Here is a 26,043-nt window from a genome sequence, read left to right as displayed (position 1 = left end):
TATAGTGACAGATGTTAACTAGGAAAAAAATCAAAAAGAACCATTTGTGGGCTAAAGATAAAAGTAAATAAAGTGAAGAGACCTTAAACTTTCAGCCGTAGATGCTAACACTTCCAGCCATAGATTACAGAAAAGCTGTGTTAAGGGGTCCGCAGGGAGCTATTCCCTTGCGTACCTTCTCCTGTGGCCGGTCCGTTTCCCTGCGCTGGCAGCATCTGTGCTGCGGCTGCCAGAGGCTGGCCTTGGGTTACATCACCCTGTATAGTCATGGAGCTTTTCATTAAGCTGGTGCCTTTTGACACATCAATCCTCACACAGCTGTGGGCTTTCTAGAGCAAAGAGACTGCTTTGTGAGGCTGATTTTCCTAGAGTTTCACTCACATTCATTAAAAATAACTCTGTTCCTCCCGGCAAAATTATTTTTTCTATAAAACCATTTTAATGATAGTTAGATGGCAGCCACTAATAACTATCATCCACTACCTCTCTGACCTTACCCCTAGTGAGAGACCTGCTCTCTTGACACTTGATCATGCCCTCCTTATGACACTTTTCCCCCTTACAATTGTGAATTGAATTACCTTGTTTCCCTTCCAGTCAATTCTCATTATTTGAGGTAGTTATGTATTCTAAGTCAGTGAGAACACTGAATTAGCAAATGCTGAATCATTGCTCCTAGAGGAAATACATCATTTTCATGAACTGATCAGTACACAATCTTGTTTCATGTGTGTTACTGTTCAAATACACTTTATTTAATATATACTGTTGACTCATTCGCATTGAATTCACAGCCAACATCCTGAATATAACTCATGCCTGAACGAAGCTTATCTAAAACACAAATTTTCTCCATAAGGCACATCACAGCTTTCTCGTCCTTAGGAACACTAGACAGCACGTCAGCTTTGTGCTTGGGGACCATTCTAACCAGTGCAGTCACAACAAAAATCACAAAAATGCAAAAAACATGGCACTAAATAGACTGTGAAAAGGACACTTACATACACTATGAAAATTAAAACAAGAAATCAGAATGTTGCCTGGTTCCCCGTCAGCTGGGAACATGTGCATCAGGCAACTTAAATTTTTCACTGCTCTATACATGTCCATGGTGACCACGAAAGTTTGTGGTGACTATTGATTTTGGGGGTTACAAATAAATTTTAGTGAGCAGGTGAATTTGCAGTTATGTAATCCTTGAATGATGAAGATGAACTGTGTCCCAGAACTTAGTCATCTAAAACAACACATTAATTCTCCAGTCTCTGTGAGTTAGAAATCCAGGTACGTCTTACCTGGGTCCTCTACTTCAAAGTCTCCCACAGGCTGCAATTACAGTATTGGCCGCCGGTGTCTTTCAAGACTCCATCAAGGTTCAACTGGGACAGACTCTGCTTCCAAATTCATTCACATCGTTGTTGGCAAGATTCAGTTTCTCGAAGGTTGTTGGACTGAGAGCCTCATTTCCTGCTGGCGGTTAGCTGGAGGCTGTCCTCTGTTCTTTGCCTCATGGGCCTCTCCAACATGGCAGCTTGTTTTACTGAAACCAACAAGACAGAGTCTACTAGCAAGATGGAAGTCACAATTTTTTTGTAACCTAATCACAGAAGTGACATCCTGTCATTTGTGCTGTATTCTTTTGGTTAGAAGCAAGTCACTAGATCCAGCCCACACACAAGGGGAGAGGACTACACGAGTGTGAACAAACACTAGGAGGTGGGGATCATTGTATGTCATCTTAGGAGTCGGCCTACCATACTCCACTAAGCCCTCTGCCAATTCCTTCTGGACTTCCTCTCACCTTAAAGTGATGGTGTTTCTCGGTGTTTCTCTTTCTTTGCTTTTTCTGCCATTTCCCCATGACTTCAACACACCTCTTCAGATTATTCAAATCCTAATTTCAATCCCAACCTCCGAACCCCCACCATCCTTTTCTCACTCAGTCCTTTTCTCACTCAGTCTCTGTGCTTCCTCCTAGGAGAGAAAATTCATCTCTAGGGGAAAATTCATTTCTCTCTCTTCCCTGACCTGATAAGACCATTTCTTTGCTATCCCACTGCCACTGCAATCACAGACACCGGGATTTAAATCCTGGTTCTGCTTATCAGCTATATTACTTGAGCTCATTACTTCTTTGAGCCTTAGTTCATTTTTAAATGTGGATAAAACTCTCATCTTATACATTTACATAAGAGTTAAATGGGATTTAAATGCCCAGCCTAGTACTTCATATATAGAAGGCCTTCAATAAATATTAGTTCTCTTCTCTACCCTCTTCTTTACTTTAACTTCTCACTCACCAAGTCTTTTTTTTGTTATCTTGCCATCTTCTCCAAATCCATTGCCAAGCGCACCTTTAGCTTCTGTCAGCTATGCCAGCATCTCATTTCCTCTCTCGCCCCTCTTCTAAATAGACAAATTCTCTTTCATCCTTCCTCCTCTTCTCTCAGATATAGCTACTGGACTTCATCCTCTGCCATACTCCTCCCCTGGTTTCTTCCAAGTTTTCCATTTCCTGTCTTTGTTCAGTTTGCCTCTGGTTTTTACTTTTTATTTGGAAACACTCTCAAACTTGCAAGAACAGTAGGAGAAATTATTTTTCCTGAAACACTTCAGAGTAAGTTGTCTACAGAATGCCTCGTCTCTCTGAATGTTTAGTGTATTTCCTACGAATATGGACATTTGTCTCATAATCCAGTACAACTACCAGAAGATTAACATTGAAACATGACCACCATCTAATCCACAGATGCCATTCAAGTTTCACCTGTTGTTTCAATAAATGTCCCACATAACAAAAGGATCTAGTTTAGAATCACACAGGGCATTTAGTTGTCATGTCTCTTTAGTTTCCTGCAATCTGGAACAATTCTTCAGTCTTTCGTACTTTCATAATACTGACATTTATGAAGATCACTCACAGTTATTTTATAGAATGTCCCTCGATTTGGGTTTGCTTGTTGGGTTCAGTTTATCTATATTTGGCAACAATATTTCAGAACTGTTTTGTGTTACTCTCATTGTATCCTGGTGTTCACTTTGAACATTTGATTAAAATAGTGTCTACAAAGATTTTCCACTGTGAAAGGATGTTTTCCCCTTTGTAATTAATGAGTATTTTGAATGTATGTGAATATACTGTTCCTCATGAAACTTTAATTAATTAATTATTATAATTAATACCAAATGAACTCATGGAATCCTACGATATTCAATAGGTTATAATCTGTTAGTATGATTATTTTGATCCTGAAATTGCCCCAAATCTGGCCAGTGGGAAACCCTTCAATCTGGCTTGTGTTCTTTGACATATTCCCATAAATCTTTGAGCACTTTTTTACTCACTGGCACAGGAAGATATTCCAGGTTTCCAGGCTCATCTTGTATTTTCTCTGCCCCAGCCTTTGAAATCACCCATTTCTTCAAGGAACCCTTGTCCTTCTTAGTGGAGAATGGTATTTGGAAGCCAAGACTTGAGTGCTAAGTGGGCTCACTGATAACTAGGATGCCATTACTCCCAGGACCTCTTATGGACAGAGGTAGGGAAAATACACACACACACACACACACACACACTTATTTACATCTATATTTCTTTATCTATCTATATATATTGAGATCCATGAGTTCACACTGATATTTCCCATTCCAATCCAAAAGTACAAGATCCATTCTATTTCTCTTTTCATATTTATAAATTTCTTCTCCAATGGTGAAAAATCTGGTTCCCATTATCCTCAACATATTTCTTATTTGTACCCAATCTTCCATAGATACCCCTGCCTCTCACTCTGTGCCATCTGCCTTCTCACTCCTTTCAGGCTCTAATGGTGTACTGTCCATCTTCCTGCACAGATGTGGTCCTCACCCTGCTTGGGACCTCTCATCCTATTTCAGCGGGGCTGAAACCAATGCTGCTCTCTTCAGCCTGTGCAGCCTTTGATACCCAGCACCAGGGTACTCCCTCACCATGTCCTCACCCCACCCAGGCTGCTCAGTTGCTTTTGTAGCCTAAAAGTACAACTAATTAGAAATGCATCAGGCTAATAATGTAAGTATAAGTAAGATAACTGGCAACTCTCCACAGGAGGATGATTTTGAATAGCCCAGGATGAAATCATCTAGAAGCCCAAAGAAATCATGTAGCCAATCCTTAAAGGATAAGTATGATTTGAATAGGAAGAAGGATAAGAGAGATATTAATAGTTGGACAAATGGCAGGAGTCTGGAGAAAATGTGTAGTATCTCAACAATGGCATGTGTAATTACTTTTCATCTGTTTTCCTTCCCTTGGTTAAAGCAGAGAATTTGTATTCATTCAATATTAAGCATCTACATTATAATAAAATTGATACTGTGCTAGACGTTGGCTGTGCAGGCATGCCTTTGGGATAGAGGCATGACATGACCCAGTTCTCAAAGAGCTTACGTCTGAGCAGAGGGACCAAAAGGTCAACTACTGACTGCAGTAGAGGAGGGATGGGCCCCTCATTCAGCCCCGGGATCTGTGGAGAGGGCAAGAAGAGTTTAGCGAAGGGGGCAGTCTTTTGAATTCCTGGCTGGGAGGAATTATCACCCACATTGTATAGATAAGGAAACTAAAGTATGTGAGCAAAATACCATATCACATAGCAAGTTAGACAATTGTTGATAAGCCATAATGCTAATGTTTTGCCTTTCTTTTACAAATTCCTTTAAGGAATACCAAAGATCACAGAAATAACTAGCAGGTGGTAGAGTCTACAATTGAACCCAGGTCATCTGGCTTCAAAACTCTCATGTCTCAAAATGTGGTCTGTGGACCAGGAAGCAGGGCCAGCTCTATAATTTGTACAGCCCTGTACAAAATAAAAATGTTGGTCCCTTGTTTAAATAAGCAGAAAAAAAGTAACACTGAAGGTACTAAATATAAAGCTTTTTCCTTTCCTCTATAGCCACTTGTTGTGGTGTTTCATACTTGCTATTTAACATCATTTTAAGCAATAAATAAATAAACACGTATATAAATAAATAAAAATTTACATTACTAGCATGGATTTACCATTCATCTTTTTATCATGTAATGTCAATTTTAAATAGAAATGTAAACTTAATTCATATGTGGAATCACCAAATTTCACATTTGTACCTACTTTGTCAATTGTATACACATACGTAGTTTGTTCTTACCAGAACAGTGGAAACACTGAACAAAAGAACTCGACTGTTTTTATTTTACTTCTTAATGGATACACAATCTACCAACAATCTCTACCTTCTGTTTCCTGATGAATAAAGAAGGACTAAAATAAAATAGAACATTTCCCTTTGTTTCTCTGGCATCATTTTCAGCGTAAGTGGTTGGCATCATTTTCAGCGTAATGTAAACTTAACTCATATGTGGAATCACCAAATTTCACATTTGTACTTACTTTGTCACTTGTGTATACACATGTAGTTTGTTCTTACCAGAACAGTAGAAACACTGAACAAAAGAACTCGACTGTTTTTATTTTACTTCTTAAAAGATATACGATCTACCAATAATCTCCACCTTCTGTTTCCTGATGAATAAAGGACTAAAATAAAATAGAACATTTCCCTTTGTTTCTCTGGCATCATTTTCAGTGTAAGTGGTTGGCTAATAGAAGTAATACAGAAAGGATATCAGAGGGTTCCTTGTTCATTCACTTTTATTAGAACATCATTTCCCTCTTTCTGTGTTCATAGAAAGTTCTGGTTCCAAGGCTGTCAGTGTCCACAACCTTCCTAACTCATAGACATAGCACATTACCCTGTACTTGCTTTAAGACTTGCTGAACGCCCACCGGAATTTTGTACTCATTTTGAGCACTATATGCAAGTGAACGGCAAGGGACAAGGGACAGGCATACTGCACAGCACCTGCTGCTCTGCTCTTATGCAGGCTATATTGTCCCGTCAGACTTTAGCCACAAAACACAAGTTCAAATGTAAAATCATTAAAAATTTCAAGGAGGTGATAGTAAAGCATTAAACCAAACTCAGGCCCCTTCTGAGCGCAGAGCCTTGTGGGACTGCACAGGCTGTAGCCCAGGTTGAAGCTGGCTCTGCCTGGGAGCCTGTTAGCAATGCAGGTTCTCAGCATTCCCCTCTCCCCCAGCTGACTCAGAATCTGTGCCTTAATAAGCTCCCTAGGTGGTTTGTGGGCATGTGAAAGTTTGGGAAGCTCTGGTCTAGTCTAGACCACTAAAGATTCGGTCTCGCTAGCTTGATGCTAACTGTATGTCCTGGCTGGGTAAATGAAAGTATTTTCTCCCGTCTTCCCCATCCCTCTGTCTTCACTTCTGGGGGCCTAACCGCAGCTCTCCCAGAATGTCACCAATCCAGTGGCCCTGCTGGCTTTTCCAAAAACCTATTTATAAGGCTTTGCTGAAATCTCAGGTTTCATCTGCGTTCCATTCAATGCCTTTGTTTATTCATGAATCCCCATGGCAAGAAAGAAACCACAGAGGCAGATTTTAGGGGCTGTGCCAGAGGCGGAGCCCCCAAAAGATGAAGGTCTTGTTAATTTACATATCAATCTGTCACTGAGATGTCTTTATTATTGAGAATTGAAAAGTGACAATCCTGTTTTCCTCCATGTTTGCTATTTAAATTCATTTATTTCCCTACTTTTGGTAGCTTTAAATTTTCCCAGCATGTATGAGAATTCACTATACTCTTCTCTCTACATTTGTGTGAGGTTTTTCAAGATTAAAGGTTAGGAAAATAATCATAACCCTCAGAAAATCTTTTAAAAAGGAAGAATATGAGGAAAGAGAGGAGGAGAGAATAGAGTGGCAAATGTAATTTTTTTTGACATTGAAGAAGTTACTAAAAATAATAACTTGTGAAAAGAAGTTAAATCAGAATTAAGAAACTTCACCTTTTTTTGTTTCACTTTCAACCTCAGAAATAAAATAGAATCATTCCTCAACTAAAACAGAATCACCCCTCAGCTTGTGAGCAGAGGTTCACTACAGCTCAACATTGCAAGACAATAGTGTATTTTCTTACACAACAGTGGTCTCCCTCCTTCTGTGTGGGAGGCATAAAAAAAGGAAAAGGCAAGGAAAGAAAAAAGGAGAAGAGAGAAAAAGAAAAGAAATGCGTTTTCAAAAGACACTGCTTACTCCTTTGTTGGAAATAACCTCCTTTTTGTCCAACACTTCATGGTCAAGCCCACCAGAAAACATCCTCCAACAGCCAAGCTTGCCAGAAGCCAATATTAACTCAGTAGCTGTCTATAATTTACCAGTATTTTTCTGACATACAGACATCTAAATTTGAAAACCAAGCTTGTATGTTCCCTGACCAGAACTAGAAAATGGCTTACAAAAAGAACAGCGTAGGGTGGGGAATATCAAAGCAAAGCAACACAGAGTTAGTGGGAGTTATTCTTTGGACTCACAAAGACAATGGGCGGCATGACTTGGATCCACAGAGAGAATGGGGGGCATGACTGGGACCTCTTGAATGTCTTGGGCTTTTCAGGAGCTCCTTTCCACGCTACTCCAAAACAAGGCAAGAGCAACAAAGAAACAGCTGAGTAGGTAGCTCCTTGGGAGTGAGTTTTTACTGCATAACTGTGTGCTATGAAGTATTTCCTTATAAATTGTTCTGCTTGCACAATGATTGCATTCTCTTATGCATCACCAACTCAGGACATTTGGTAGCATGAGCAACAGGGACATTTTAAATTCATGGGAAACACAAAACCCCCTTTGTGGGCATTGGTTTCAGCTGCCGCCTCAGGTAACAAGAGTTGAGCTAAGTTTTCCTCCTTTTCCTTTTCTTATCCATTGATTCTCTGGCCAAGGTGCTATCGAGTAGCCTGCTGACCCATAGGCCAAGGAGGGAGGAAGAGATGAAAAGCAAGTTAATTCACCAGATGGAGAGTGCAACGATTTCACCAAGAGACAGCTGCATTTCCAAAGCTGGATCAAAATCAGGTCATGTATTCACCTTTGAGTATCTAGACCACTGGAGAGGCAAGTCTTACCTGAACTTGAGGATGTTTAGAAATTGTCATATTAAAATATTTGTTAATATGTTTTGTGGTGAGAATAATATAGGGTCTACTCAGGCAGTAGAGTGGATCCCAAGCACTGAATTGAGTCTACCTCAAGGCCAGGCAAGTTCTTGAGGGAATGGTTACATAAGAGCAAACCGGACATACTGGGCATTCAGAGGATGCACAGATATGAGCCAGCCTTCAGTTCTCAACCCGGGTGATTTTGCCCTCCCCCCCATTCCGGAAATATGGGGAAGGGAGAGGGAACACTGTTACTGGCATCTACTAGGTAGAGACCAGGATGCTGCTAAACATCCTATAATGTACAGGACAGCCCCCCCACAACAAAAAAATTGCCCTACTTGAATTGTCAATAGCACCAAGATTGAGAAACTCTTAGCAGATGGACAAGGAGCCTTTCAAGTCCAATAATCCTGATACTTTTCCCTGAATCTGAGAACTTTCTCTTTGTAAGTGCTGACTATGGCCATAATCTAGTTTTACTCAACGGTACTCACTCTTTCACTTAGGAAGTCAATGGGTCTCTGGAGGACCCTTGCCCAAGATTCTTCCTCTACCTGCTCTCAAAGAGTGAAGGGCTCATCCAATACAAATTATTCATGGGTCTTTCCATGTTTCAATATAGAAGAAACAGAGTTTTCTAGCAGTCAGGGCAAGACTGATGTGAAATTCCTGCTTCTGAGTTTCCTTTAGCTGTCTCATCAGTTCTAATTCTCCACCTTCTTTTGGATGTTCTGAACTGCACCTATTCTTCTAGTAAATAACATTTTTGCTCCAATTAGCCATCCAGTTTATGTTGCTTACAGCAAAGGTGTTCTAACTCAAACAGAAAAATCTTCAAATCCCTTTTGTAACTTCCAAACTTCACACAACATCCCAAGTATATCCCCCCTCCATTACTCTAAGAAACATGGATCCCCAGAAATACCCTGGCTCATACCTTACCTCTTTGGGATCTGCCATTTGATTAATCAATCAAGTGATTAGCAAGTATTTATTGATACCCACATATGTTAAACAATGCTGACTCAATAAAAAGTAAAAGTAGATAAGAGGGACTAATATTTGTTGGGTGCATACATGTGCCAGGCATAGTGTTAAGGTCTTATATTTAGAATCTAATCTCAGCCTTGTCACTATATTGAAGGTAGGTATTACTATCCCATTTTACATTTGAGAGAAATAAGGATTAGAGAGGTCAACAAACCTTCATAAAACAATATATCTGGTACTGGTTATTAGACGTAGGATTTATCTGTCTGTCTGTCTCCACAGCCCATTTAAAATTTATTAAAATATAGTTGACATATAATATTATATTAGTTTCAGGTGTATAAAATAGTGATTCAACATTTATATACATTACGATGTGATCACCAAGATAAGTCTGGTAACCATCTATCACCATACAAAGTTAATATAATATTATGACTATGTTCTCTGTGCAAAGCACCCCCACACTCATACACCTTTTTAACCTCTATACCGGGGTTGGCAAACTGTAGTCCATAGGCCATATTTTGCCCACCATCACCTAGTTTTGTAAATTAAGCTGTACTCTAACAGCCACACTCATTCTTTTGCTCAATAATGGCAGAAAGCCCTACCATGTAGCCTATAGATGGTTTTAAGCGCTGCCTGGCACACCCTCTCCGCCATCTAAGACAGCTCACTTCCTTTGCCCCAAGTGCCTCTCCAGATCCCCATGTCTGTGTGATGATTTGTGGGTGCCATGAAGACTTTTACCAGCAGATCTCTTAATTGTCACTCTGTGAAGAGTCTGATGCTCTACTCTTAGATTTATTCTTAATGCTTTCTAGAAACCTTTCTGATGTAGCCAGTCTAAGACATTACATAACTTAGGAAGAATTCCACATTGGCTAGAATCAGAGCATCTGACACCCACTGAGTCCTCACTGGAAGTTGGACCCAAAATGGGTCTCAAGAGGAGGAAGGTCTGCAGCTCAGTTCCTTGGCAAGAGGCCTTGGGCCAAATGGAGGTGCTGAGTGAAAGGTGCTTAAAAACAGATATCACTCATGGTGGGAGTGTTTGCGTGTGGGAGGCACTTACAGCACCAAAAGCATATTTCACAGCCTCATCAGGCACCTGCCCATCTCCCCCCGGCATTTTCCCTTTCAAAAGATACAGAGGTAGTGGTTGTTTCCATTCCCTCTACAGACTACAAGAAGGGGGCACCTTTTTACTAAAGAAAGACTATGGAGACCATCATTGACATTCCCTCTTTAGGTAAAGTCACCCTGAGCCCTTCAAAGATACTCTGGCTCCTGTGGAAAATCATTCCAGCTCCTTAATCCAGATCCCAGCTTTCCTCCAGCCTCATTCCTGGACAGTTTCCCCTTCACACCCTTCACTGCCACCATCTCAGGATATTTTCGGTTTCCTGTATGTGGCCCCTTCTTCACTCTTTCTTCTGGGAATGCCCTTCCTTCAGCTGCACTCTACTGGCCCTCTGCAAGTATTTCCTCTCGTCCTACTTCCCAGCTATTTGGTTATAGGGTCTCTTGGGCACCCTTCGCCTGCTGTGCAGACTCTATCCTGCTCTTTTCCACTGCACAATAAGTGTTTTCCCTCTTATCTGACTTCTCCCTTAGCCTGTACAGATGGCAGAGGCTGGCTTTAATCTCTGTATGCCAGCACCTGACTCAGTGAATGGCACCGTCTGTGTGCTCACAGGATTGTCGATTCTTTTTTTTTTTTTTAAAGATTTTCATTAAAAATATAGTTAGCATACAATATTATATTAGTTTCAGGTGTAAACAATAGTTATTCAACATTTATATACCTAAAGAAGTGATCACCATGATAAATCCAGCCACCATCTGACACTGTACTATGCTATCACAATGTTATTGACTATATTGGCCATGCTGTACATTACATCTCCATGACTTATTAGTTTTATTCCTGGAAATTTGGACCTCTTATTGCCCTTCACCTTTTCATGTACTTTTTAATTTTTCAATTACAGTTGACATTCAATATTATTTTATACTAATTTCAGGTGTAGAGCATAGTGGTTAGACATTTATATAATTTAAGAATGGATCCCCCTGACTAGTCTAGTACCCACCTGGCACTACACATAGTTATTGCCATATCATTGGCTATATTCCCTATGCTATACTTTACATCCTCATGACTTCTTTGTAACAACCAATTTGTACTTCTTCCCCCTTTTCACCCAACACCCAACACCCCTCCCATCTGGTAACCATCAAAATGTTGCTGAGTCTATGAGTCTGTTTCTGTTTTATTTTGTTCTTTAGATTCCATACATAAATGAAATCACATTGCATCTGTCTTTCACTTTCTGACATACTTCACTCAGCACAATACCCTCCAGGATCATTCATGTCACTACAGATGACAAGAACCCATTACCTTCCCTGGCCGAGTAATATTCCACTGTATATATGTACCACCTCCTCTTTGTCCATTCTTCTGTTGATGGACACCCAGGTTGCCTCCACGTCTTGGCCATTGCAAACAATGCTGAAATGAACATATGGATGTACCCGTCCCCTTGAAGTAACATTTTGGGTTTCTTCAGATAAATACCACCAGGAAGTGGGATTAATGGGTCCTTCTTTGGCTCTTGTTATATATAGGCTTTGTTTTAAAGTCTATTTCATCTGGCACAAGTATTACTACCCCAGTTTTGTTTTTGTTTTTTCTGTTTTCATGAAATTTTCCTTCCCTTTACTTTAAGTCTGTGTGTCTTTCAATCTGAAATGAGTCTCTTGTAGGTAGCATATGTAAGAGGTTTGTTTCCTTATGTATTTAGCCAGCCTATGTTTTTGATTGGAACATTTAATCCACTTTTATTGAAAGAAATTGTTGATAGATATGTAGCTATTGCCATTTTATTATTCATATTTTTTATCTTTGATTTTTTTTTTTTCATCTTAAAGAATTCCTTCTAACATTTCTTGTAATATTGGTTTGGTGGGGATGAACTCCTTTAGCTTTTTCTTGTCTGGGAATCTCTTCATCTGTCCTTCGATTTTAAAGTATAACCTTGCTGGGTAGAGCACCCTTGGTTGTATCCTTGTTTTTTATCATTTTGAATATTTTGTGCTAATCTCTTCTGGCCTGAAAAGTTTCTGTTGAGAAATCAGCTGACAGTCTTATGGGACTTATAGGTAACGAACTGCTTTTCTCTTGCTGCTTTTAGGATTCTCTTTGTCTTTAACTTTTGCCATTTTAATTATAATGTGTCTTGGTGTGGGCCTCTTTGGGTTTATCTTGTTTGAAACTCTCTGCACTTCCTGGACTTGTATGTTTATTTCTTTTGCCAGGTTAGGAAAGTTTTCAGTCATTATTTCTTCAAATAGATTCTCAATCCCTTGCTTTCTCTCTTCTCCTTCTGGTACCTCTATGACGCGAATGTTGTTACACTTGATGTTGTCCCAGAGGTCTCTTAAACTAGCCTCATTTTATTCCCTTTTTCCTTTTGCTGTTTTGATTGGGTGTTTTATACTACCTTGTCTTTCACATTGCTGATTCAATCCTTTGCTTTATCTAGTATTCTAGTAATTCCTTCTAGTGCATACTTCATTTCAGTTATTGTATTCTTCACTTCTGACTGGTTTTTTGTTGTTGTTGTTGGGTTTTTATTTTTGTTTTTGTTTCTATGTCCTTTATTACACTTACCATCTCCTTGTTGAAGTTCTCACTAAGCTCCTTGAGCATCCTTATAATCATTTGTTTTGAACTCTGCCTCTGGGAGGTTGCTTAGTTATTAACTATCCATTTTGTTTAGTTATTTTTCTGGAGTTTTCTCCTTTTCTTTCATTTGGGACATATTTCTTTGTTTCCTTATTTTGGCTGCCTCTCTGTTTGTTTCTATGTATTAGGTAGGGCTGCTATGTCTCCCAGTCTTGCTAGGTGGCCTTATGTAGTAGGTGTCCTGTAGGGGTCCCTGGCACAGTCTCCCTGGTCACCTAAGCCAGGTGCTCCAGGAATGTCACTTTTGTGGGTTTGTGTGTCCTCCTGTTATAGTTGAGTCTTGATTGCCGTTGGCATGTAATTGGATGGTATTGGCATGTCATTTGGTGGTATTGACCCTCAGGCTGACTTATTGTGGGGTTTGGCTGTGTCCATAGATTATGGGCTGCTGTGCAGGGGGCTTACCTCACAATGCTGGATTTGCCCCAGCAGGCTCTGGTGCTTCTTGAGACCCCCTTTTGTTTGTGCCACCTGTGGGGCTAATTGGGTGGTGCTAACTGTGGTGTGAAGCCAACCTCCAAGTATGTATGTTGGTTATAGGGCCTCTTGGAAGGGGCTGCAGTGCAGGCCCAGGTCAGCCACGGCCTGTGACTGGCTGGGGACTATCTGGTAGGAGCTACAAAGTGATCCATGGTTGGCTGCCTGTGCTGTACCTGGAAGCACATGGGAGAGGCCATGCTGTGAACTGAGGATGGCTACCACCATTACCAGGTCTGGGGTAGCTCTGCAAACAGCCAGGAGACTCCAAGGCTTTCTGCCACCTGCTGGTTCCCATAAGGTTCAGCTGCTGATAAAACCTCCTGCAGTATGGAGTTGAGTGAGGCAGGGTATCTGTGAGTCAGCAGAATGGAGCAGCAGACCTCACCAGGCCAATCAGATTCAGATTTGGCCTGTGGGGGCGGGCTCAACACAGTAAAGATGGTGCCTGCCTGCTGTTTGCACAGGATGAAGGTCCCACACAGGGAAAATGGGGACTGTCTCTCCAATCCTTGCCCCGAAGTTACACAACTCAGTCTCTTCCCATATATCTCTGATGCCCCGAGAGTCACCATCCCTCCACCGGAGCCCAAGGTGAGTGCCTGCGAGCGAGTAAGTCTGTGTGTGGGCTCTTTAAGACGATGTCTGGATTTCCCGCAGCCTTCTGTCCCATCCAAATAGTCAGAATCCCCACTGTTTTTCAGAGCCATATGTTGTGGCGGCTCCTGGGGCTCCTCTTCCAGCACCAGTGCTCCAGACTGGGGAGTCTGGTGTGGGGGGCTGGAGTCCCTTGCTCCTTCATGGGGAACCTCTGTGGCTGAGATATCTCTCCGGATTTTCAACCACCACATGTGGGTGTGGGACCAGCCCATTTTGCATCTCTGCCCCTCCTACCAGTCTCAGTGTGGCTTCTTCTTAATATCCTTGTTATAAAACTTCTGCTCAGCTAGACTTAAGATGGTTCTCCAGGCTGATTGTTCTATAATTTAGTTGTAATTTTGATGTGTTCACGGGATGAGGCAAGCACAGTGTTTATCTGCTCCACAATCTTGGATCTCCTCCAAAAGCTGTCGATTCTTAACTTTGACGCAGACAGCCCAGTATTTTAGTTTTCTGTTTAGTGAAACAAGCATAGACATTCATGCATCTTTTTTGTGTATTTAGTATTATTCTAATGGCACAATACTACTTTGATGTAGAAGGGCATAAAAAATTAACCAAAATATAGATTGTCATTTAACAAAACAACAACTTTGTTTTGCTCTCTGAATCAGATGATTCCTTTGAATGTCTGCCAGGTGGTTTGGGCCCACTGCTCATATTTAAAGGTAGGCTCTGGCAAGTGCTGAGAGTATGGGTGAGGCATATCCACAGTGGCTTAGCCTCGGTGAACACGGCTGGGCTGCTTTCCTGGAGAACATCTACTATCAGAATTTGTCTTGGTTTAGGTTCCCCGAAGTATAACCAGAAAGAAGGAGCCCAGTTCAGGTCATTTATTTCAGAGGTGATCCCAGGGAAGCCTGGTCAGAGGAGGAGAAGTGAGACAGGAAAGGAAGGAGGCCAGTGAGAGAAGGAAGGAGGGTGAGCAATGGGAGCTCGATGCTGTGCACAGCTGGAGTCAGTGTAGAACACACAGCTCAGGGTTGTCTACCTGATAGAAGAGCAAGGGAGCTAGTTAGTCTCTTTATCCACCAACTGCAGAGATACTTACTCTGGCCTTTCTGGCTGGTACGTGCAAGCTGAGAGGAACATCCTTCCACAGAAAGTTGAAGTGGCTTCATGTGCAGAAATAAATGTTGTGGGGATATGAGCAGGGGCTGCGGGGGCTTCTTCAGAATCTGTAGGTCTTATCCGAAGCTGATCAGCTTCTCCTGAGGTGAGTGTTCCTCTCTCCTCTCTGAAGGTTAGGAGACCAGCTACCAGCATTCCAGGATCTGAGTGACAGAGGGAGTTGGAGTCTCACTATTTCATGTTAGCTTTCACTTGGTCACCCATTTTCAATTAAAAACCCAGTCATGCTTCTGTCCCTGAGTCACTGTTGTTCACACTCTCTAAAGCAGCACTGTCCAATAGAAATATCAGAGGAGCCACGGAAGTAATTAAAAATTTTCCCTCAGATACATAACAAAAAAAAGCAGAGAAATGAATTTCAATAAGATAGAAAGAAAGAAAACAATAATAATAATAATGTTTAATTTAACCCAATGTATCAAAAACATTATCATTTCAACATGAAGTCCAATATTTTCAAACATATCAAGAGGTATTGTACATTCTTTTTATTGTGCTAAGTCTCTGACTCTCATGTTTATTTCACATTTACAGCACATCTCGGTTCAGAATAGCCACATTTTAAGTGCTGAAAACCACACTTGCCTGGTGACTACTGTATTGGGTGGTGCTGCTGTAGAGACTAACCTCCTAGTCCTGTGCAAGAATGATGAAGGGACAGCTCCTCTGCTATATGGCTTTGTGAAGGGAGCTGGAAGTCTAATTGCTTCTTTAAAAGACTTTCAACATCTTTTTCCATTCACCTCCACTTTAGAGCTACCCAGTATTTCCAGTTCTTGAGCTTTTCTAAGGTTGTGCGGTGAAAATTGAATGGATGACTATCTTCCCCCCCTGTCAACTTAGGACTTAGCTTTTTTGAGTCAGCTAGGTTAGGTCCCACTCATCTATTGCCTTTCCATCTTCCACTTTCCCCTGCTGTTTCTTCCATTCTCTTTTGTCCTAATGGATTTGTGCTTTAAAATAATTCCTTCAGAGTCATTTTAGTGGAGTCTTTAGAGAGAGCTGAAATAAAGGTACGTGTTCAAGTCACCATCTTTAACCAATAAGCGATACATTTTTCATATCATTGGAATTTGAAGGTTTTTTTTAAAATTTGTTCTACACATTTTTATTAAGTGTTTCTGGTATTTTTGGTTTAAACCACCTCACAACCCTATGTTTGGGTGATTGGGTGAATGGGTGATGAATGGGTGGGTGAATGAATGCGTGAATGAAGAGCTGTATGTGAGAATAACTTAATCTTCAGTTGAAACCAATGCCACACAGTGAGGCCTTCTAGGTCACGCTGTGGGGAGCCTGTTCTTCCTCCTATTCATTAACCTAGCTCAATTATCTGCCTCACAACTCCAGGTACCACTGAGCTAAGAAAGCCCTTGCAATCCCATGTCCCCAAAAGTAACTAAGAATTCGTAAACCAAATGAAAGAGGTAGCCATGAGTCAGTTGTTTACAGCTCCTTTCGACCTCATTGCCCCACTGTCTGCTAGAACTGACCACTTCCTTGCAACATTCACACTACCTTTAGCTTTCTCTAGTGTAAGGATTACTTAACTCTGCCTCCTCCAACCTTTAACCTCACTCTTTTCTTTTGAAACGTGCTGAATTTCTTTCTGTGGGTTTTCTGAAATCTTCTTAAAATGAAGCTTAAGTCCCTGTAACACAGAACAACATTAGAGTCCAGTCTCTATGTGTAATCCATATTGGGCTAGTGGCCCCAGGGTCCTTTTCTGGTTGAAAAGCAATTTAAATATGTATTACAATCTCTTATGGAAATGCCAACAGTGAGATTTTATTCAAAGTATATGGGAAAGCTTCTTAAATTTATTTCTTTTGTATACATGGAAGTCTTGGGAATCAAGGAATGTTTAGACCCAAAGATTATATTTAGTTGGTTTCTTTTGTTGAAGTACGAGATAGCTCAATTAGATACGACACTTATCTGGATAGTAGACAATAATGAAAAGGGAAGTTCTAGAAGCTGCTATGGTGGTGTCAGTACACAGAGGAAATTTCCACAGAGGAGATAGAAAGAAGTAAATTTGGTAATGGGGTTTTCTTTGAAGGAAGAATCTTGCTCTTGCAAAGTTTGTTATAAAATGATCAATAAGTATACAAATTGAATTAAATTAGAAGTTCTTCAAAGCACTTCCCATAAACTTACAGCGTTCTGGTTTCAGCGAGATCCAGCGTGTGCTGCCCCAACCCCACACGCAGGCATCCGTATTTTATTTCCCAGGACACATTTTCAGCTCTGCATATTGGGCTATATTCTAATCACATCAATTTTGTAAATCATAAAGAAAATAGGATCCCCCTACTAAAAATTTGTATTACATTAATACTTCCTGACGAAATATTTTTCTTATAAAAAGGTCACATTTGCATAAGTTTTTATAGTTTTCAAAACATTTTAGAATGCCTTACCTCATCTCATCTTCATAACAACTATCTTTATTTTATATATGCAGAGAAAGGGACTTTTATGGAGCATTCTTATTTATTGATCATTTTATTTATCACCCCATTTAAACAAAGGACTAAGAGCTGGAACAACAGGCTTCACACCGCTGACAAAGTGCAGGGCGGGACAAGATGCCAGGTCTCTTGACTTCTAGCCTGGTGCCCTGTCTGCTAAAGCTCTTGATCTCTCAGACCTTCAACTCTGTGCCCAGAGGTAGTCTCCCAAACAAACTTGATCCGAAGCACAAAGCTTTAAGGGTTGATTCAGGATTTGTCGTGGTGATGACGTGGGGCTGCCTACCCAGCCTAAAGTCATCTTTATGCCAAAGAGACACATTTTAGGGTGGCAAATTCTGCTCCCCTTCAGGGAACACACAAAAAAGTGAGCTTGGCATTAATGTGGAGAGTTGGGCTGAGTGCGTTGAGAAGGGTGCCCTGGAGCTGCTGTGGGGACTCAGAGACACTGCTGGGTGAGGACAGCATTGCCATAGCAGGGGCTACCTTGTGTGGGGAGTCACAGCCCAAGAGCACAGGAAGGGCAACAGCACAGGTGCCTGGTCCTAGATAGAGAATCCATACCCCAGTGGGATGAAGAGGGCATCATGCAGAGGTTGGTGGCAGAGTCTAAGCAGGGTGAGAATGCCTTCCACATGGTGGTGGTGACGCCAGGTCCTGGCAAAGGCAGGGTGAGGAGGGCATAGGCAGGGGCAAAGGGGCAGTGGCCATGACCAGAGATTGGCTACATTCTGGGGGATTGAGCAAATAAGGACATTTAAAGACATGGGGAGCCCAATTTCTTACTGTTGGAGTTGGGAGTTACAAATGTGGAAATGGAGAAAACTAGAATAACTTCCATGGTGTTGGATAGGAATTGGATATGTTGGGTTTTCAATATAGTTCGATAAATATAAAAATAAATATAGGTGAAAACATGAGTATGTATATAGATTTATATATGTACATAGCTACCTAAATTTGCATGTAGCTATATACTTACATATATCCTACAATGTCGTCTGCCACGAGGAACTCTGATAGCAATCAACACAGCCCAGATTTCATAGTCTTGTTACCATTCTCCGCTTCTTGGGCAAGTGGCTGATTACAGGGCCCAGGCAGGGAACTTACATGATGGACTTTGTGCCAGCAAGCAAGGAAATGAAAGGGACATAACAAGGGACATAGGAGCCAGCTTCAACATCAGAATAAATTATCGTTATAATGGATTACAACTTCTTGAATAAAATTGAAAACTATGAGTCCTTAGCAACATAAATATATGGATAAATTGAAAGTTTAATAAAGAATGGGATATTTACATAGAACTTCCCCCACAAAATGTGTATTAGTTACAGCAGGGGAAAGAGTAACTTCCTAGTGGAAAGGGTGACAGATACCACCATAATCAAGTGATCAAAGAGAAAATCATCAGTAACGGGGAAAATTGAAGTCATGTGTTCTCGATAGAATGCAATGAGAAGAATAAAGCATCACTTCCTGCTAAAGATGCATGAATTAAATCTTATATCAGATAAAGCCAAACTGAGTGATGTCGATAAAATAACAGGCCTGTAGTCTTCAAAAGCATTGAAGTCAGAAAAGTCAAGGAAAGACTGAGGGGAGATTAAAGTGATTGATGATTAAATGCAACAAAGGATTCCAAAGTGGATGCTTTTGCTATAATGGACTCATTGGACAGTTGATAAAACTTGAATGGGGGTCTGAGGAGTAGACAGTTGTAATGTAACGATGTTAATTTGCAGATTATAATGAGTGTACCTTTTGAAAAAGGATGTCCCTGTTCTAGGAAATACCCACTGATGTATGGGTGCTGGGGTGGACATTGTATCATGGAATCTGACTATCAAGTGGTGCAAGGGAAAATAATGTGTACTGTTCTTGCAGTTTCTGTAAGTTTGAGATTGTTCAAAATAAATTCATTGTAAAACAAAATTTGTTGACAATTTTAAAGAGGACAGCAGTAACAGAAAAGAAAGATTAAAAGATGACATCACATCAGGAGATGCAATGCAATGGTGGCAGAAAAATATTAAGTGGTATAAGTCCCATGTGGATCCCTTTCCTAACAACACACAGAATGCCCTTTGCAGTAAGTTATCAACTCAGGTGGAGAACAACGTAAAGCCATACCCATTTCAAACAAGGCAACCGAAAAGTCTTTTCTTATTCCATAACCACAGACAAGCCCCAGAGAGAATATGCAAAAGTGAGTTCCAGAAAAAAAGTGAGTTCCAGAAAAAAAGTGAGTTCCAGGGAAAAAAAAGAATCATGTTCCCTATCCCATTATTATCAAGAAGGTGTTTTTCTTGTTTTTATAAATACCACTTTTTAATTGATAAAACTAGTTTCCTCCTTTCATGAACTAGAAAAAAGTTTCTTCAAGCACAGTTTTAGAAAACAGAGCAAAGTAATAATTCCATCACCATCCACAATGACTATTATACTTTTTGTGTGCTCCTTTGAGTTTTATATGTGCCTCCTTTTTAAACAGCTGTAATCCTAGCATGCAATTGTTTTCTGAGTATAGCACAGAGGTTACACACAGGCTTTGAAGTTGACCAACCTAGTTCTACATCCGGCCTCTGTCACTCTATGTGCTGAGTTATTTCCTAAATTGCTATAAGCCTCAGTTTTCTCCTGTACCAAATAGGGTCAATATATCCCCTTGTCTTAGGGTTTATGAGAGGATTAAATAAGATAATGGATGTAAAGCATTTAGCACAGTACATTTTACATTTTATATATTCAGTAAATACCTATTAGTGAATCATAAGCACTTTTCCATGTTTTCAAATCTTCTTCATAATTATTACTGGCTGCTCCTAAAGAAATGCTTAAGGAAAGCTTTGGTAGGTATCTTTTTCTGTGGTTGGTGTGCCGAACTCTGCTAGCCATTCAACAAAATTGGTTTCCTTTTCTTCCTGCCTCCTGACCTTCCTGAATAAAATGTCTGCTGGTACCTACAGGGTACTGAGTGCAAGCAAGGCCCTGGCAACTCATAGGGCCTGGAAGACGAAATATATGAGGTCTGACAATTAAGTTCAAGAACTCATCCTAGGAAAAGTGCTACATACCTTATTGTTGAATATCACTATGGTCACCTTCGAAGTACTCCCCTTGGGAAGTTGTGAATCAACACCAGCGCCTAGTCCTCCCTTCAAAGCAATTTTGGAACTCTTTTTCTGACATGGCCTTCAGAGCTGTCGTCGTATTACACTTGATTTCCTGAATGTCATCAAAATGTCTTCCTTTCAATATTTCCTTTATCTTCGGGTAAAGAAAGAAGTCATTGGGAGCCAGATCAGGTGAGTAGGGAGGTTGTTCCAATACAGTTATTTGTTTACTGGCTAAAACCTCCCTCACAGACAGTGCCATGTGAGCTGGTGCATTGTTGTGATGCAAGAGCCATGAATTGTTGGCGAAAAGTTCAGGTCGTCTAACTTTTTCACGCAGCCTTTTCAGCACTTCCAAATAGTAAACTTGGTTAACTATTTGTCCAGTTGGTACAAATTCATAATGAATAATTCCTCTGGTATCAAAAAAGGTTAGCAACAAGTTTGTGAACTTAATTGTGAGACCTCCTATGCAGATTCTTCACTGCCGTGGGTTTGACAACTGCCTGGACTACTGTGCAAGATCACCAGGTGAGGACCAGATCAGAGTATGGCCAAGTATTTAAACTTAAGCACATGAATGTGCCATCTCATCCTGAAGTCCAAGATGTTGAAAAGCTGGGAATAGGTGAGCTGGGTTTTCCCTGCCCCAAGTCTGAGCAAATTCAATATGAGAGGGAGAGCAAGGAAGTTTTTTTCTGAGTTCCTCAGCAGGAACTGGCACCTGGCTGCCTTTATAGAATGTGTGGACAGAGGTAAAGTATCCTGCATGTGCCACCATATACCTAAACTACTAGATCTCATCTCCAAGAACCAGCAAAGAAAAACACAGCTCATCCGAAGGGGCCAACATTCAGAGAAGGGAAGATCAATGTGAGTAAATAGAACATATGCCTAGAGAAGAGCAGTGGAGGAAGACCATCTCTTGAATATGAAAAGAATAAGAGACCTTACTTAGATTTCAGTGTAGCAAAGTGCTCTCTAGAGCAAAATAACATAAATTCTGAACAAAAAGAAATTTGGTAAATGAACTGAAGGACACTGTTGAACCCAAACAAGGAGATAAAGTGCAGGAACACACCCCTACCCTGACATGCACAATCTCCCTGCCTCTCTACACACTTCATTTCTTCAGCTTACTCTGGAGAAAACATTTGTTCTTATCTTAGATCAACCTTGCCAGCTGTGATTAGATACTGCTCATCTACACAAAAACATGGCTCCTGCAATTGTCCCCATGTTGCTGCTGTGACATCAATTTTTGTCTCTCCACTGCGTGTGCTGCAATATTTCCCGTCTTTAAAAGAAAGAGTCTCCATTTATCCCCTCCTATCACTGTCCCATTTCTCTGATGCTCTTCAAAATAAAACTGTTCAGTTTTCTATACAAATATTGCAAAATAAATCCCAGCAGATCACAATATGTCACGTACTTGGTTCTGTGAAGTGTCCTTGTGGTGTCTTCAAATAGTTGATTTATTTAAGTGTTTTTTGAATAATTAGTGTTAATTTAAATTAGCAGAGGTTACCTACTATGTTTTTATATTAAGAAATACAACTTAAATTTTTTTTTAAAATTTATTTTTAATTTATTGGGGTGACAATTGTTAGTAAAATTACATAGATTTCAGGTGTGCAATTCTGTATCACATCATCCATAAATCACATTGTGTGTTCACCACCCAGAGTCAGCTCCCCTTCCATCACCATACATTTGATCCCCCTTACCCTCATCCCCCACCCCCCAACCCCTTTACCTTCTGGTAACCACCAAATTACGTTCCCCACAACTTAAAATTTTTATTTGAAATGAAAATAATAATTTCAAAATGTATAATCTCTTCTCTCTTGAACCTACTCCAAGTAGGCTTTCATCACCACCACTGCAGTCAAACAATTTTTGTCAACTCTATCAACGACTTTCATATCATCAAATCCAATAATTTTTTTCTCCTACACAACTTACTCCACCTCTCCGCTGCCTCTGACCTAACCGATCATTCCCTCCTTCTTGAGGTGCTATCTTCACTGGACTTTAGGTCATCACTCTCTCGGTTCTCCTTCTGTCTCACAGTCTTCCTTCTCTCAGGCCCCTTTGCTTTTTCATCTTCATTTCTCAACCTCAGATCCCTTCCCTTCAATACAACAATCATTCATTTTCCCAACTTCTGATAAAACATTAAGAACATGTTCCTTTTGTTGTCATCATTAACTATGACCTAGGCGAAGCCTCATTGTTTGCTGTGCACTCCCTATACAAATGCTGCGATCATTGAGGGAAAAAGAAATCCAGAAAAGGTTGGAAAGCCATGGATTCAAATGAGCAACAAAAGCATATAACAATCAAACGCCACAATAAAAAGGCAAACAACCCAATTAAAGAATAGGCATATCATTTGAATGAACATTTCTCCAAATAAAATAGATAAATACCAAAACACACAAGAAGACATGTTCAATGTCATTAGTCATCAGGAAGAAAGCAGTACTGTTGAGAAAAACACATATTTAGCCATATTCCAATAAAAGTTTTGAACTCTAAGAATAAGGAGAAGCTCCTACAAGCTTCCAGAAAGAATGAACAAGTTATCTACGATGGGAAAAGGATCAGACAGGCATCACATCGGACCACAATACTGGAAGCCAGAAAGCAGTGAAACATCATTACATAATACCAAGAGAAATTCCATCCCCAGGCATTATTTCATTAGTTTGTGAGAGCAAAAGAAGATTTATGAGGGAAGATATGGAAGATTTCAGAGAGTGTATCTGTGACGTACTCCTTTTGAGGAAAATATTCAGGAAAAGACTAACAAAACATTGAATAAATTAGAATATAAATATCAATATGGGAAAAGATTTAAAAAAAGAAGAGTGATTGATAAGCAATAAGTCTTTATACATGTACATGTATATTGCACAGAAAAATTCTGACTAGAGATAGATAATGTCTGTGAAATGAAGACTCTTGAAAGACTTATATTATAAGAATAATTCAAATGACAATCTAAAATTAGAATACTAAATGATATCAGAAAAATCTAGGCATTGAAATTTGGGTGGGAAAGAAGAGGGAAATAGAAATGTTTGAAAGCTCACTAGGTATGAAATTCTAGCTGAATTTTTTCTAACCTTTAAAGGACTGATCATACTATAGTAGTCACTCACTTATTGACAAAGGATACGTTCCAAGATGCCCCCGTGGATGCCTAAAACTGCAGATAGTACCAAATCCTACATATATATTATGCTTTTTTCTATACATACATGCCTATGATAAAGTTTAATTTATAAATTAGGAACAGTAAGAGATTAACTACAAGAACTAATAGTAAAACAGGACAGTTATAACAATATACTGTAATAAAAGTATGTGAATGACTTTGGGGCCATTATTAAGTAAAGTAAGGGGTACTTGAACACAAGGACAGTTGATCTGATACCAGAAAAGTTTACTTACTAAGTGACTAAGGGGTATATGTAGCTTGGAGACGCTGGATAAAAAGATGATCCACATACCAGGTGGGACAGAACTGGAAGGTGAGAGATTTCCTCAGGCTACTCAGAATGGTGTGCAATTCAAAACTTACGAATTGTTTATTTCTGGAATTTTCCACTCAATATATTCAGACCACAGTTGACCACGGATAACTGAAACTGCAGAAGGCAAAACCTTGGATAAGTGGGGGACTACTGTACTTTTATTTAACCCTTTACAAGCCATAGAAAAAGATGAAAAGCCCACAATTCATTTTATAAAATAAAAACAAACTTAATCAAAGATAATAAAAATTGAAAACTATAAACAGTTTTACAAATGCAGATTCAACAAATTGAAATAAAACATTAGCAAGTAGAATCCAGTCATGCATCACAAAAACAGACCATGACTTCTTACATACAGTCCAGTGTGGTTCAGTACAAGGAAGTCTAGCAACACAATCTATTACATCAGTCCTTTGAAGGAGAACAACTATAGATCATATCCTTTAGTGTTTTAAATTTCTTTCGTAAAATGGCAGCCATTCCTAATGAGGAAAATAAAAATTAAAGACATTATTTAATGGAATAAAGGCTATCTACCAAAACAATATCAGATAGTATCCTAAATACAAAATGCCATAACCATTTTAATTAAATGGAAACTACACCGGAATACTCACCATCATCACTATGACTAAACATTAACTTAAAAGAAATCCCAAGCTCATTAGCACAACAAAATTAAATAATTGACCTAATGTTTGAAAATAAGATTGTGTGGCTAGACTTCCTTGTACTGAACCACCCTTGACTTCGTGGAAGATGTCATGGTCTGTTTTTTTGATATATGACTGGATTCTACTTGTTAACGTTTTATTTCAATTTGTTGAATCTGTATTTGTAAAACCGATGAGATGATTGTTTTCCAAGGGGAAATGCAAAAAACAAAAGAAACACAAAAGACTCAAGTACAGGTAAGAAGAGAATTTGGTAATATCAATGGACAAACAATATTTACAAATCTATAGCTTTTCCTGTATCTTAAGACTAATTACAAAGAAGTAGAAACATGGAAAAGTATTTCATTCACAACAATGGCAAAATACAAAATATTTCAGAATAAGGTTAGCAAAAAAGTAACAAATCCCACATGAAAAAAATATATGATATTTATATTATTATATTTACATAGTATAATTATATAAATATATAAAACATATATATACTTTTATTGAAGAAAATAAAATATAATTTGAATAAATGAAAAAAGAGACTATGTTCTAGAATGGGAAAACTAATTCCATAGAAATGTCAGTTTTCACACAATCAATATATAAATTTAATGTGATTTCTATTGCAACACCATTTTAGTTTCCTATTGCTGCTATAACAAATTACCACAAATTTAGTATCTTAAAACAAAATTATTCTCTTACCGTTCTGGAGGTCAAAAGTCCAAAATTAGTTTTATAGAGCTAAAGACAAGTGTCAGCAGGGCTGTTTTTTTCTGGAGGCTTTCAGGAGAAAATCTGTTTTCTTGCTTTTTTTAATCTTCTCACGGTTGCCTGTATTCCGTGGCTGTGGCCCTTTCCTCCATCTTCAAAGCACATCACTCCAGTCTCTGCTTCTGTAATCACAAATCACAATACCTTTTCTTCCAACTCTGACTCTTCTTGTGTCCCACTTATAAAGTTTTTTATGATGACATTGTACCCATGGCATAATTCAGGATAAACTTCCCATCTCAAAATCATTAACTTAACCACATCTATAAAGAAATTTTTGCCATATAAGGTAACACTTACAGGTTCCAGGGACTAAGAAATGAACACATTGGCGGCGGGGGGTGGGGGGCTGGGAGGGGTGGGGGGTGGGGGGTGGGGGGGGAGAATATTATTCAGTCTACCTTCAA

At 39.6% G+C, this 26,043-nt stretch overlaps 1 long non-coding RNA gene across 1 annotated transcript; it reads right to left on the bottom strand.

Annotated features, from left to right (window-relative positions):
* Positions 1–60: 60 nt before the first annotated feature.
* Positions 61–24,384, bottom strand: LOC117032106 (uncharacterized). Its single transcript, XR_004424681.1, has 3 exons — positions 24,109–24,384; positions 14,977–15,199; positions 61–1,543 (listed from the first exon to the last, which is right to left on the bottom strand). It is a non-coding gene; the product is annotated as an uncharacterized LOC117032106 (long non-coding RNA).
* Positions 24,385–26,043: the final 1,659 nt, after the last annotated feature.

This window comes from Rhinolophus ferrumequinum, chromosome 12 (assembly GCF_004115265.2).
Source record: "Rhinolophus ferrumequinum isolate MPI-CBG mRhiFer1 chromosome 12, mRhiFer1_v1.p, whole genome shotgun sequence".
Classification (NCBI taxonomy): Eukaryota; Metazoa; Chordata; class Mammalia; order Chiroptera; family Rhinolophidae; genus Rhinolophus; species Rhinolophus ferrumequinum.
The sequence above is the reverse complement of the archived record's forward strand: the minus strand, read 5'-3'. Positions and strand labels throughout refer to the sequence as shown.